Source organism: Nannospalax galili, unplaced genomic scaffold, assembly GCF_000622305.1.
Source record: "Nannospalax galili isolate Female #2095 unplaced genomic scaffold, S.galili_v1.0 scaffold336, whole genome shotgun sequence".
NCBI classification, from domain to species: domain Eukaryota; kingdom Metazoa; phylum Chordata; class Mammalia; order Rodentia; family Spalacidae; genus Nannospalax; species Nannospalax galili.
In genome coordinates, this window is record NW_008343385.1 from 2,989,297 (window position 1) to 3,003,672 (window position 14,376).

Here is a 14,376-nt window from a genome sequence, read left to right on the forward strand (position 1 = left end):
GAATTCCAGCACAATTAACGAGTTGCTATAAAGATTGGCTAGACAGAGACAATACAACTTTTATATAGAACTATTTTCAAATTAGAATGTTAGAATAGCAAAGAATTATGCTTAAGAGCTGAGCGTAGATGACCTTCAAATATGACTTTATTCTTTTCCCAGATGTGAACCATAATTTTCTGGGACTGTCACAAATAAGGCTATAAACTTTGTTTACAGTAAAAACAAGTCTTAGCTCCCTCCAGGAACCCTAGAGACTGCATGCTTTACCTTATCAGCTGTAATCCTATCCAAGACACCTTAGGAACCACCTTATGATTTAAGTTCCTTAACAATCCTTTGAAATTAACTTCAGAAGCCTCCAAATTGCATATATGGTTATAATAAAGACACATAAGTGCAGCTCTCTTGAGAAGCCCACATTCATCCTGGGGTGTGTACTATCATTTTCCTAAGTACCTCTCCTTCTGTTAACCTCACGCCAGATCTGTATTAAAATCTCTCTTTTTTTTTTTTTTTTTCCCATCTTTTTGAGACATGGTCTCCCTATAGCCCCAGCTGGCCTGGAGCTTGCTATGTAGACCAGGCTGGCTTTGAATTCAGAGTTCCGCCTGCATCTGCCTCCGGAGTGCTGGGACTAAAGGCATGTACCACTTCACCTAGCAAGAAATCAATCTTTTAAGGGAAGATAAGAAGAAAACAGGATTGTGCTTTGTAATTAATAGTGGCAAATGTGATAAAGAATTCAGGAAATATGAGAGCTGAGTAAACACCAGTAGATTAGGTTATTAGAATGTGGTTTTCCAGGCATTAGATTCATCTGAGTAGTATTAGGGGGACGAGACAGCAAGAAGCTAAGGGCATAGTGAGTGAGAGGGGGTGGATTTGGGTGTGAGGAGGAGAAAGCTAAGATGCGTGGTGGTCTTACAAAACTAGTTGTGCTCAAGGAGAATTTTATGGGACTGGGGAGATAGCTCAGCAATTAAGAGCACTGACTATTCTTGCAGAGGACTTGGGTTTGATTCTCAGCACCCACATGATGGCTAACAATCATTTGTAACTCTAGTTCCAGGAAATCCAACACTGACCTTTGACCTCCGTGGGCATTGCACAACATGGATGCACTTACATACATGCAGGCAAAACACTCATACACATAAACTAAACTAAAAAAAAAAAATTTTTTTTAAAGAATTTTAGAGAAAAAAAAAAATTCAAACTCCCATGAAGGAGAGAAGGAAAAAACAATGTGCCCTAGAGAGGTGGAGTAAAGACAGAGAGGAAATGAGAAGGAACGCACGCACAGGTAGATGGAAATGTGCACACCATGTAGAGAGGAATCCACTGCCTCGAGGGCAGGAATAAAGATTAAATGTGAGGACTGGGAAGAAGAACAGAGATGCTGAGGAAGCCGTGGACTGCTAGTGTGTCCAAGAGGTCAGAGTCAGATGCTGAATGGGGATGTTAAGAAGTTAAAGGGAAGTAAGGTAAATGGTGGTTTAAAACAGCTTCCATGTAACTCCCCTGCCACACACACTCTTTTCTCAACTAATTGTCAAAGAGCCCTGGAGTAGAAAAGACTCCATCACGGATCATTTAGTAAGATGCTTTTACATCCATTCTGTAACTGTATCCCTATAACCCTGTGATGTAACAGGGATGGAGCTTACTAACCTAGTTTTATAGATGAGGAAACCAAAGCTCAGTGGTTAGATGCTTACCAAGATCATATTCTCATAAAATCAAAATTAGGACTTTATTCTTTTCACTACACTGTTGAGCCTTGTGGGGAAACATGCTACTTCATCTGAAGCCAAAGCAATTTTTCTAAAGAGCACTCAAGAAAAGCTGCCAATGTATGCTCTGTCAACAGAGTCATGCCTAATAATCGTATTAGTTGAACAAGATTTTTCATTAAATTTGTTATAGTTAGAATGGAGTTAGTAGCAGATGGTAGCTACGGAAAGCAGCTCTTTACAGCTAAAAGCTGTTGGCAAGAACACTTAGAAAATACAATGATGGATGATATAGCATTCAACTTGGGGAAGACAGTTGAGTCTAATAAGATGACCCAAGGGTCAAGCCCAGGCTTAGTCCTATTTAACATCTCTTACGATTCTTACAGTAGGCATTGAAAATGCTGCTGGAATCTGAAGATAAACATAACTGATAGGTGAGAACAGTACTAGTGAGGCAGAGGAAAGAAAGTAAAAGGGACTTGACAAGGTTTAAAGTGAAAGAGAGTGGGGAATTGCATCAGGTTGAAAGTAGAAAGAGACTTTTTTCATTAAAAGGAAATGCAAATACCCTGTAGCAGGGAAGAGCTCTCCACACTTGGAAGAGGTCCAAAAGATAATCAGGAGAGAAGTTACAAGTGATGATGTAGACAGGACACGCAACCGTCAGCCAAACGATTTGGCTGAGTCTCAGAGATCAAGTTGCCACTGACATGTTGTCATTTCCTTAACAGAAAAGAGGGGATGCATTTGTGTGTGAGAGCATGCATAAAATCATGCATCTATGCATGCATACATACACAAAGACTATCTCAGAAAGATACAGAAGAAAATAATAACTTTGGTTACCTCCTGTGAAGCCAATCTGACCCACAAACTAAATCCAGCCTACTTTGTTCTATGTGACCACACATTGCAATTTCAAGTCATCTTAGGCTAAGTAGAAACTCCCAGTTTAGCTTAACCCTTGTCATCCTCTAATTTACTTTCTATCCAGTTGACTTCACACATGCATGTTATCTGCCTGGCTCTTGGGGACTTGGTGACATCACATATGCCCACATGCAGAGGCAGCCAAACAGAAAAAGATGACTATAGAAAAGGAGCCTAGATGAAAATGGATAGGGTTTGAAAGAGCACAATAATCTTGGATAATTAGAATGCAGGTGACTTCTACTTGTTGGCATTTCTAAATGTTCAATTCTAAATACATACTACATTTGTAAGACAAATATAAGATAGTTCATCTTAATATTCATGCTTAAATTAGTAATTCTCTAGCCAGGTACAATCACAGAGCTTCTGAGGAGATATGGTACGACATTTTCTCTGATGGATCTTGCTTTCTGTTAATAGTTGCTGCTTCGTCAACATAAGCTGAGGTTGAAGAATGTCATGAGTCACTCACGAACATTAATTGAAAAGGGAAACCAACCAGCTTGATGTCCCCTTTTCAAGAAAGAAAATTATTTTGTATTGGTAACTGGAAATTACCAGGCTTGGTGGTGCTACCTGTAATCCCAGCACTTGGAAGGCTGATGTAGGAGGATTGTGAGTTCCAAACCAGCCTGAACTTCATAGAGGACTGACTGTATTTAATCTTAGCAGGTAATATTTTAATGAGTAGTTTAAAAAATATTAATAGCATACTACAAACATCCTCAGAGGCAGCCAAAGTTACCAGTGCCTTGTGCATTATTTCAGAGGTTACCCTTAGATAAAGGTACCTGCAAACATATAGTCTTTGAGAAATTTTGGCCATAGTAAATAAGTTCATTGTTTTTGTCTGAGTATTATAAAGATGAATTTCAAACATATATTTTTTATTTTTAAAAATAATATAAGCAAAGAATGACTTTCAATTTGTTGAAGAGCCTCCTGGTGCTCGTGATGACAGGGAATGCATGCAATTCTTTATGATCCTGGCTGTAGGGACTCAGCTCTCCTTTGCAACTGTGGGAAGCAATGACCAAATATTTCAGCCCAGCAAATCACCTGCCTTGGTGATTGTAATGATTTTCTTCTAATCTAATCGTTATTATCCCATTCATTTCCCGTTGCTGACAAAAAGCCTACAGAGAATAGCTGGTTTCTAAAAGTGGAACAGCTTGACTGTGAAAATACACAACCTTGTTTTTTCGTGACAATTTGTCTTAGTCAGAGCTAAGCAAATTCAAATCTAATTCATCATCTTTCTACCTCTGCATCTCCTAAGTCATCCTGAAAAGACCCAGTTGTGTCTGTTTCTCACAAGTCATTTATCATTTTAAAAGGGAAAAATGGTTTCCCACATAATTAAAATTCAAAAATACTCTTCTGTAATGCCTAGATTCTGACAAATGTCGGTATCTGCCGATGTGGCTGGAAGACGGGCTAGGCCACGAATGCGTACAATGGCAGGTGACATCAGCATCTTTTCTGGAAGAGCCCATGCCAACACCATATTCTCAAGGGATTAGGAGAGAGACCCTTCATCAGGATGTTCCCACAAAGCTGGTGACCTCTGTAACCTGGTCCTGACCCAGCAAGAACCGGGTGTTTAGGAAGCAGGGGTGAACTCTCTTCTCTCTTTCCTCCTCACTCCTGTAACCTAAGTGGTGTGACTGAGGCGTGTTGAAAGGTGAGCCTGTCACACAAATCTCTCCAGCAGCCTGCCAAATGCAGAGATGTGACACAAAAAGTCATGACTCTCAAACAGGAGTCTCCCTCGTGACTTTCAGCCGTCACTATTTAGGGTAGCAAGACTTTCTTCCGCTTATTCCAAAGCCTGGAGATGGAGACTTTCCCAAGCTCATCTTTTGGTAAACCTCTTTCTTCCCAGCTCCTTATCAGCAGCTCCTGCTGTCAGCCTCTTGGAACATGAGGCCCCACTGTACTCAAAACCTACCCCAGGAGGTCAGAAGCGGGGACAGTCTAATTTCGAAAGACCCTCACAAGTCTCCTTCAATCACCTTGCTTTACACCTGGGCTGCCTGGTTCACTCCTCATCCATCCACAAGAGACCCAAGGGCCCCACCCTTGCCTTTAGGAACAAATCTTTGACATTCCCAAATCCGTCCGACCTGTCAGGCCAACATGTCTATCTTTAGAAAATCCAAAAACAGACCTCAGGAGAAGGCTGCAGTAGGTAATTATCTGCTTCAGGATCTGGCCAATCATCTTCACCCATCGATGCCAATATCCCTGGTCTCCTTCAGCTCATGTTCCCAGAGCTGACAAAGGAACAGCACAGATGTACCTCAGTAGTAGGACTTAGGCAGTATATCACCAGACAACTTTGATGAAATGTAGTGCCATTTCAAAGACTAGGTAGCAGCCAAAATGTGTGTTGTTAAAAAAAAAAAAAAATCTTTACCAAGTAAATTAATCATTTCTGAGAGAGTTCCACTTTCAATCAATAAATGTCATCTCTAGTGTCATGGGGAAGCCAGCTTTGTCTAACTGAACCTGCATGCTCTCTACTCACTGGATGTGGAGGAGCCACAAAGCTGTTGGGATATAGGACCATGCTGCTTTGCAGGGACTTGGGCTCCTGGACTTTGGAAGACCATAGGCACACCAAGCAAAGTGAGGAAGAATGAGAATATCAAAATAACCTCAGGCTTCAGGCAGCAGGGCTAGATAAACACTGGTTGCCTAATACTCAACTTTATCATAAAGAAAACAGGAAAAATCCAATGAATTCAAGACTAAGGGCTAGACCACATGGGGATAGTATAATAATTATATCCCCAATAATAATAATCATTGAGGATAATCTAAAATCATTTTGAAACTATCTAATGAGACGGTCAACATTTCTACAAAGACTTCAGGGAGAGTTGGAGTGAAGATCTAGAAGACAGACTTTGCTTCAGGCACGCCAGCTCTCCAACAACTAGCTGATCAGAGACACAACTAGCTGACCTGGGGAAAGACGTTCAAGTGAGAGATTAATGTACCAGGAAGAGTCTAGAAAAATACATGGGGAATCCTATTCTTAGTTGTTCACCCAAAAGAGAAGGCTTGCACCTTGTTCCCTTGGGTTTTTTTCCTGCCTTCTCACTACCTGCCGACCCTCTGAAAGAAGTCGCTGCTGCACCCCCCCCATCCCCCCCACCCCGTTCCCAGTGCATCCTCTCTAGGCTCCTGGAACTTGACTTGTCTTTCCAGTAGCCCACAATCCACTTCACTTTAGTGGCATGTGGTGTCAGGCGGTACATCCTCTCCAAAGGTATTTCTCACATTTGAGATCAGTGGAAGGCTAATAAACTCAAGAACCCAAATTCTTCATAATTTTACCCAAACCTAGAATAGAAAAATAAATCATAGTAAATACAGCAATTGGAGCTATAATAACTTCAGATGTGAAATTTCTACCTGGAAGGAATACAATGGGAAAGCCAGTTGTGTGTGAGAGAGGTGCTATAGGATAACTTAAATTGACATCCATCTGGAAGCAAAGCAGTCTATTAGTGTCAGAATGTGTGCTGAATACAAATTTTGTGTGCAATTATTCGATGCAGGCACTGTTTATTTTTAATCAGAGGACTTATTTTTTGTGACAGCTTCATTTTATCAGAAAAGAGTCCCATTCAACACTAAAACTACTTCCAGCTGGTCAGACACCGCCAACCCAGATGGGACGTTCAAGAGAGATAATAATGCACCAGGGCTAGGCTAGCAAAAATGCATGGTGAGTCTTATTCTAATGACTCTCTGAGCACTAAGTACCCATAACAACACTTCTGCTCTTTCATTATAGTGTGCATGTGCGTGTGTACATGCTTGTGTGTGTGTGTCTGTGTGTGTGTGTCTGTGTGTGTGATGGTATATTTCCTTGAGAACATCTGAAGTCATTTTTCCTGATAAAAACTAGATGAAAGTTTCAATTGCCTTTTTTTTCCAAGCATCTGAAAATTTTCATTTAATACAGTGAAGACAGTCAACATTTAGAGTTTTAAGGAAGCCAGTATGGTGGTGTGCACATGTAATCCTAGCACTTGGGAGGTGGGGAGGTGGGAGGATCAGGAGTTCAAACATGCCTCTGCTGCATATCAAGTTTGTTACTGAGAGCAGCCCAGGCTATGTGAGATCCTGCCTCAATATAATAAATAAATTTTGAGACAGGGTCTCTCTGTAGCTCCATCTGTCCTGGAACTCACTATGTAGACCAGGCTGGCCTTGAACTCACAGAGATCTGCCTGCCTCTGCCTCCCGAGTGCTGGGATTAAAGGCGTGTGTCACCTCGCCCAGCCAATAAAACCATTTTAAGGATTTCATTACAATATGTTCTCCTCCCTTCCACCCTCCCTCTGAGCTAAGCAGCTCTTAGCACTTGAATCATGTGTAGTAAATGAGGTAAATGTTGAGCTTAATGCAATTAGGAAAGTTAATTATTTTTTCTTTTGCAATTGGAGAATGTACACTAATTATTTTTAATTTGAAAAAATCATGTGATTGAAAACCAAATAAATAAGCCTCTCAGTCTCACATCTGTCAAGTGGCTACTGAATGCCTTGAAGGCAAAACGATGCACATACAGCACATTATTTAATCAAATTCTAAATAACTAGCAACAAATACATCCCATACCTGCAGATCTGTCAACTCATGACCAAAACTTGAGCTGGTGAACAGAAGGAAGGAGGTTATATGAGAGCGCATTGTAGTTTTAAGTCTGAGAAAAAGGCCAAAGAGCTTAAGAGGAAGCCCCTGCAGACTGATTCCATAGGGAAAAAACAAGCACTTCTATGAGCCAACTACATGCTGTTGAAATTCTCTCATAGAAGGGGGGTGGGGGAGACAGTCACTGGATCTTCACATGAGATTCCAGCTGCTCCCTCAAGCACCTCCTGGCCACTCATATGTAATTCAGCCCTAACTCTGCCTCATAGACTCCAGGGGTCCTAGAATATATAGAGTTAAAGGGTAAGGGAAGCGGGAACTCCATCTATGCAGGTTTGGGGAAGTACTCATCCATGCTAGGGTGTGACATACTGGTGGTGTAGCTGTTTGGGGATCACCCACACTCCTGTAAGTAACCCTTCACCCATGCTCTATCAGTAAACCCAATAAGCCCCTCAGTTCACTCAAGCTGGACTCTGCTGGAATTTTATTTCAGTTTGTCACTGAGACCTTATAAGGAGTGGGTAGACATTTATTTGCAACAGTCCAAGGAAGGAATTCTTAATGCATCGTCAATAACTACCCAGTTCGCTATTTGATATCTAGCTATAATCTCTGTGATTCGGGCTACCCTTACTTTGCTAAATTCCCATTTCAGCGTTCCCAAAGAATCAGGCTTTATTTTGATTTAATTAAATCAATAATTAACACTTCTCTTGAACACTTACCTTCTATATTAATATTTGGTCATATCAAAGGAAAATTAACTTGGCTTTTTGGGCCAGTTTTGTTGTATGTATCTTATATCTTATTTTATTTCAAGTTTCCTCTCTGTAGGCTGCCCACATTTGCTGGAACATTACACCTAATACGTTATCCAGAAAATGGAAATATAATACTAAGTGGTTTACTGTTGCCCTGTTTCTTTCATAATGTCATAAAAATTTATAACACTTAAAAGCCAGGGATGCCTGAAGTAATTTATCCTCAAGAAAGAACAAGTTTATTGTTGTGGAGCAGAATCTGTATCAGATGTAGTTCTCACATTGTAAGAAACATACCCTTAATGCATACCATCAGGGCGGCCGGCAAACGCTCAGCATCCATTCTGGGCCCTGATGGTGCAAAGCCCATTAGAAAGAGGCAGGTGGGCTCTTACCATTCAGAGGTAAAGGACCAGTGTTTCAGAAATTCATTTCAGCTTCAGTGCCAGATGTGATTTCACAGAGAGATAATGATCCCCTTCAAACAATGGGAAATAACTGAGAAAAGTCATTATGTCACTGTGAAAAAATGTCCTTGATTATCCTGCCCTTGCTGTTACCTAATCTGAGTTTTATTTCTAAAGGCTCCTGAGTGGGAAAACTTAAGCACTGCACATACCTAGCTCATGAAGCAATTGCTTTCAATATACATCAAATATTGGTAGCAGAATGCGAGCAGTGCAAGGGAGTGAAGGGGTGAGGTAACAAAAATGAGGTAGCAGCTAAAGGAGTTTAAAACTACATCCAATTTGACAGAGCTCTTACACAAATTGGAGGAAAGTCAAGGATCCAGCAGATGTGCCTGTTTACAGAGCACCAGCTGGCCTGAAGTGACTTCTCCAGAGCCATCTGCCTCCAAAGAGGCCCTCACCTGGGTTTTGCGGGGAGATACAGAGTCTCAGCAACAGGGATCCAAGCTAACATTGCAGACAGCCAAGTCTCCAGACAGCCTCTTTAGGGAGAGACCAGTTGTCCAGGTATTAGATTCTCGCCTCAGGCCGCTGGGTAGCTAACCTTTTCCAATGATTTTCTGATTTCCTTCTGTTCCCTTTCAGCTCCATGAGGAAGCAACTCTCTTCAGGTCCTGACATCAGAAGAACTGCAGATACATTTCCTAATACCAAAAATTGACCCTTTACATTCTCCCAGTAAAATACTACACATTTGAAATGATGATCAGTTATATTTCTTGACCCTAAAAATGTTTGCATGAGATTATACTTAAAGCGCGGTTTATGAAATGTTAGTTTGACCTTTTTTTTTCAAAGCAAATATTTATATGTCTATATCTACAAAAGGGTATGCAAAGCTTGGAAGGGATGACATGGAAAGATTGACACAGGTCAATAAGTTATTTTTAAGTGTTTTTTTCACCTTTATGTTCTACTTCTTTGACTACGTACTATATGTGAATTTTTAAGTAGCAAGTTAAGAGAGGGAAATTCAGCCTTGAAATACATGGGCCAATTTTTCATTTCTTTCTTTTTGGTGCTGGGGGCTCTTGAGATGCAGTTATAGAACAGGAGCATTATAGTTCCCCAACTCTGGGGGAAACCTCCAGTGGCCACAAGCGTTCCTTGAGTGCTCTGTGCCCTGAAAGAGAACAGAAGAGCTTTATTAAGAAAATTGAGGCCTTAGAGAACCATTAATTAAACACAGAAGAACCACAGGGGGGTTTAACTGGAATAGCCAAGTAGTGTGGCTTTAAAGATTTGTTTAAAGGAAGAAAAGGTACCCTTTAGAGAGAAGCTATTGATTTTGAAAGTATTGCCATGACCTTTTCTCAGTGATCAAAAGCTCGTAAGATTTTATTTATAATATCATAGTATAATTTTTTATATTTTTACTCTGCCTAATATAAAACATCTGTTGCCTTTGGGCAAGTCTCAGGTTTTCCTTACTACTCTCCATGTGTCCGAGTCTACCCATTCATATGTGATGACACTGTACTCTTTCAGTCAACCAACACTTTATGAGGTCTTCATGTCATCTGTTACTAATCATTTGACTTCAATAATATACAGCTTTAGGGCTGGCAAAATAGCTCAGCAGGTAAAGGCACCAACCTAAGAACCTGAATTCAATCCCGAAGACCACATGGTAAGAGGTTAGGACTCAATCCCCCAAGTTGTCCTCTGACCTCCACATGAGTGCTGTGGCATGTGCACACCTGCACCCATACAAAATAAGTAAATGTAAATAAACAAATAAATTAAATAAATAAAAGATGTGAGATGGTGTTCGTGTGTGTGTGTGTGTGTGTGTGTGTGTGTGTATATCCAGATTTATGTAGTTATTTAAATTTTGGTGTTTATATAGTTTCACCTTCTAAGTGAAATTATCAGTATGTTATCAAGAGACCCTGATAAATTTCCAGACAATACCGCCTTCCTTTCTTCTAGAGTAATGGGACTCCCAATCTTTTCTAGAGTAGCTGGCTAGTCAAAATAAGTTCATTTCTCCTACCCTTTCTGCAGCTAGATGTGACATTATAACTAACTCTGGCCAAAGTGACTTAAGTAAATGGTTCTGGCTCTTAAATAGAGGGACCATGAGGTAAAAAGAGAGAGCTTGGGGCTGAGAGATAGCTCAGTGGATAAAGGCACTTGGTGTGAAGCCTGGGGACCTAAGCTCCACCCCCAGGACCCACATGGTGGAATGAGAGAGCCAACTCCAGAAAGCTGTCCCCTTATTTCCATACATGCACTGTGGCATGTGTGCACCCCCACACATACACAAATAAATTAATTAATCCATGTATTTATTTTTAAAGAGAGAGAGGCAGTCCACCTGTGTTTTCTCCATTTACATACAAATATTGATGTGAGGGCTTGGAGCCCAGGCAGTGAAATGGGATCCTGAGGTAAAAGTTATATGCCATGGAACACAACCCAAGAATAAACTAGGCATTGGTGACATAGGAATCTTCCTCCAACAACCCATATTGCTTTCTCTAGATTTAGTTTAATGCAAGAAACAAACTTCTACTCAGTTTAAGCTGTTATTTGGGAGGTGTTTGACGCTCAAAGCCCAGCTTGTCCTCACTTGTGAAAATGTGCTCATTTTATTATTCCTTCTATCAGTGTTTCTGAGCACCTAGCATCTTCCCAATACTGGCCCGTTCTGTAAATACAGCAGTGAACTATGAATACTAGGCTCCTTCCCGCCTTTCCTCTTATAGAGCTCCTTCAGAGTCCACAGAGCTCCTAACACACCTCAGTGGACCAGGCAGTGCTACAGTGTTTAATAAACAGCCCACAAGGAGCCTCTTGTTTGTCTTAAACCTGACACTGTGCTTATGAGACACATTGCACAATTAATGCTCAAAAAATTTTTTTGTATATTTTTATTGAATTTTTGTGGATTTTATAAGTAGATTTTAATCATATTTAGATAATTTTCTCTCTCAAAAAATACTTTTAAAGAAATAAAATTATTTTAATAGGCCTTTCCTGTTACCATATCCCTCTAAAAGAAAAGCAGAGCTGGCTGTGGTGGTGCACGCCTTTAATTCCAGTACTCGGGCAACAGAAGCAGGCAGATCTCTGGTAAATGGAGGCCAGCCTGGTCTACATAGCAAATTCCAGCCAATTGGAGCTACAGAGAGACCCTGCCTCAAAAAAAAAGACAATTAAAAGAAAAGAAAAGCAGGTTAAGCACATTAACAAGCCCTACTGGTGCCTTAAATACGATGATCAATGATGACAGCTGTAATGCTGTAATATATTGCAGTGCTGCAAGAACCTCCCCATACCTCCATTTTCCTATCCATTATGCAAGTATGTACATAGTGTGGTTCAAGAACTAAATGAAAAAATATCTCTGAAATGGTTAATGAATATTAGCTTTGCAAACATCATACTTTTTAATTCAGTAATTGCATTTCTGGAATCCCAGCCTTAAAAAGAATCCTAAATGGGGTGGAGGGAGACCTATTTATTCCAGTGTGGTTTATAATAGACAGAAACCTGAAATTCAGTGACCTTCCCCTGCCACCGCAATGGTGATCTAAGACCCCAAACGCTAGCCAAGCTGAGATCTATAAATCCAGTACCATCAGGGAAGAGGTAGACAAGGTTGGGAAGAGTCAGAAAATAAAGAACTGAACTTAAGTCCAGATTCTTGGCAATGCAAATGTACAGAAAAGAATAGTTCAAGATGTCAAGTACATCAGGGTAGAGCAGAGCAAAGGCAGCCAAAATGAAGCCTGACCTCTGAGATCACGTCCCTAGAGGGAACATTCCAGAATGTGGGGAAAGTAAAGAAGGAACTTCAACAGAGCATCTCGGACCCAGGCAGTGTGTGGGCCAGAGACACTTGATCCTGAAGAAAAACAAAATTAATTTCCACCTGAAGAGGAATAGATAAATAAATGATTGAATACCGCCACAAAATATTATGAAACCATTACAAAATGCTGATTAGAAAGATTGTAATAATCTGACAAACATGTCCATGTAATCTGAGATACATTCATGTATACATGTGGCATGCAAGAATTCATACATATTTATATATATATAAGACAGCACCTGTGGTATGTACACAGAAAAAATACAGGAATCACACCAAAATGCTAATAATTGTTTGCTTAGGAAGGTTAAAGGAATGGTAATTTTTTTTTCTTTTTGGTTAAATTTATGTATAGATTTTAGGTTACTTTTATATTTTAAAACTTGAGTAGAGAGTCAAAAAGAAAATTGGGCGCCTCTATCAAAGTGTCACAATACTGTGCTTTCATAAATTCACCTCTCAAGAATGAAATTTGTGTGTCTTTTGCAGCAAACCCTATTTTTAGCCTCCTAAATCCTTTCCTCTAAATTGATGAGATTCCAGAGAAAGAATGTTCCTCCCATAGACCAGTTTTGGCTCTTTGGAAAGAATTTTAACCCTTGCCTGACGTGAACTATCATTTAGGACTTAACTTACTCATGGGATACGTTCTAATGATCAGTAGTTACCCTGGCCATTTCCAAAGGTCTAAACTTGTTCCCACAGTGAAATCTATTGGTACAGTTCTGTGAAGGCATACAAAGGAAAGTATAAAACTACAGATATAAGAACTATCACAGTCCTCACATTATATTTCTTATTCCTAGATGGAATGCATTCAGTTCTGTACTTGAATTTGCCCAAGCACATGGAGTTTGTCTTCAGTCTCCATAGGTCTAGAGTCACGATCAGAACTGAATTCAAATGATAGACCAAGCCCACAATAATCAATATGAAGTCTTAAGGCAAGGTACCATGTTTAGAATAAAATGTCAAGGACCTCTCATTGAATCCCTATATGACATTCTTAGGGTGTTATCCAAGGTATGAACCAAGCTTGTAAAGCAGTCTCATGGTCGTAGTGACCACTTGTTCTGAGGCATTAGTCCACAGATAGTTTAAGAAAACTCACTGCTTTTCAGTTTGTCCTACATTTTTTTCTTATTTTTCTATAATAAATTTTAAGTAATTAAGAAAAAAATCCTTGCTGCCAAGATTGATGTTTAATTTTTAATTTAAATTTTGAAGTTCTTTTTTCAAAACTCCTATAGAAAATTAGGAAAATGTGATTGTGGACTATTAGATAAGATGAAAATGCACATATAAAGGCAGAGATTCATGACTTAAAGATCAAATGGCAAAATAGCAGGTATAATCTTATTCTTAGAAGGAAAATATGCATATGAAAGGGGACAGGAAGAACAGACAATTTTAACTGGCAAAAATCAGGGCTGGAGACACGGCTTGGTAGTAAGAGCACTGGCTGCTCCTGTCGAGCACAGGGGTTCAGTTCCCAGCACCCACATGGCCGCTAACAACCATCCATAATTCCAGTTCCAGGGGATCTGACACCCTCTCCTGACCTCATAGGCATTGCACACATAGGTACACTAACATATATGAATGCAAAACACTCATAGACAAAATAAATAAATATAGATTAAAAATTTTAATCATCTCTGGATAATAAAAATGTTTCTATATTCTTACATTTTAATGGGTTTTTTATTTTCTATAATACACATAAGTATGTTTGTAATACTAAAGGATTCTTTACAGTTTTAAAAATCTCCCCCCATTGGGGCTGGAAAGATGGCTCAGTGGTTAAGAACACTGATTGTTCTTGCAGAAGACCCGGGTTCAAATCCCAGCACCCACATGGCAGCTAACAACTGTCTGTAACTCCAGTCCCAGGGGATCTGACAGCTTCTTCTGACCTCCTCAGACATTGCACAACACAGGTGCACTTACCTACATGCAGGCAATACATGCATATA